Genomic DNA, 1,308 nt, shown 5'->3' with positions numbered 1-1,308 from the left:
CTATGTATTTAAAGAAGGACTTCTTATTGTCCTTAATCCGGACAGCAGACACCTCCCCCACACCTAGGGTGCATAACGAGGCTAAAACCCAGCCCAAGCTCTTTCCCCCCGTCTCTGCCTCCTCCAGCCCCACACTTAGATACTTTTGCCCCCCTCTGGATCATACTTAAAAAAAAAAAATCTTCCAATGACTGAGTGAATCATGTGCAGATTATTTATTTTCAACCATAATATATTGCATTTTCCAAGCATTCTCTGCTGGTTTTGTTCTCATTCAGTTTTCATGTCTTTCCTCAGATCCTTAGGGGAGATATTAAACAAGAGCAGGGCTAACATCGATCACTACAGGATCTCACTAGGCCTCTCTGTCAGATAGGTGTGACATACAGGAGAGAAGTAAGAAATTTATATCATAACTCCAAATACGACATATGTGTCACGTGCGCTTGGTTCTATAACGTGACATAGTTAGTATCTACTGGATCCAATGGCTACTACTTGTTCTTCTCTATTATTATTGTAGCTTAGAAATCCTATAAAGGTACCATGACTCCACTGTTAAAGGTGCTGTGCAAACACAAACCAAAAAAAAATAATTGTCCCAAAGAGCTTACCCATATATGGACTGTGTAAAACAAAAGGCAACAGATGGATAAGAGCAAAGAACACAGGAACTGCCATTTACTGGGTCAGACCACAGGTCCATCTTGCCCAGTATCCTGAGTCACACAGTGGCAGAGAGGGGATGCTGAAAGGGAGAGGGAACAGGGTATGACCTTGTGTTTTTGCACTGTTCCTCTCCCATTTGCAGCTCCAACATTTAAACTCTAGGACGATCTGATTCAGAGGCTATATCCCTAACTCCCATGCTTAATAGCTACTGATGTACCGTTCCTTCAAAACTGTATGATCCCTTTCTGCATCTGGTTAAGCTTTCAGCTTCCACAAAATCTTGTGGGAATGAGTTCCACACTCTTAATACATGCTGGGTGTGTCCACACATGCACTTTACTTTCAGACCTCAGAGGACTGTGGGTTGGGAGGAGGGGCACTGGCAGGGCCAGGGGGCTGTGGGTTGGAAGTGAGGGATACCGAAAGGGCCAGAAGGCTGTAGGTCGGTAGTGAGGGGCACCGGTAGAGCTGGGGGGTTGTGGGTCAGGAGTGAGAGGCACCAGTAGAGCTGACAGGCTGTGGGTGGGGGATGAGGGGCAAGGGAAAAGCTGAGGGGCTTTGGGTGGGGAGTGAGGGGCACTGGCAGGACCAGGAGGCTGTGGGTGAGGAATGAGGGGCATGGGCAGGGCTGGGGGG

The sequence above is a fragment of the Gavialis gangeticus genome, unplaced genomic scaffold (assembly GCF_001723915.1).
Source record: "Gavialis gangeticus isolate Ggan-Ray unplaced genomic scaffold, GavGan_comp1, whole genome shotgun sequence".
Taxonomy (NCBI): domain Eukaryota; kingdom Metazoa; phylum Chordata; order Crocodylia; family Gavialidae; genus Gavialis; species Gavialis gangeticus.
The sequence above is the reverse complement of the archived record's forward strand: the minus strand, read 5'-3'. Positions refer to the sequence as shown.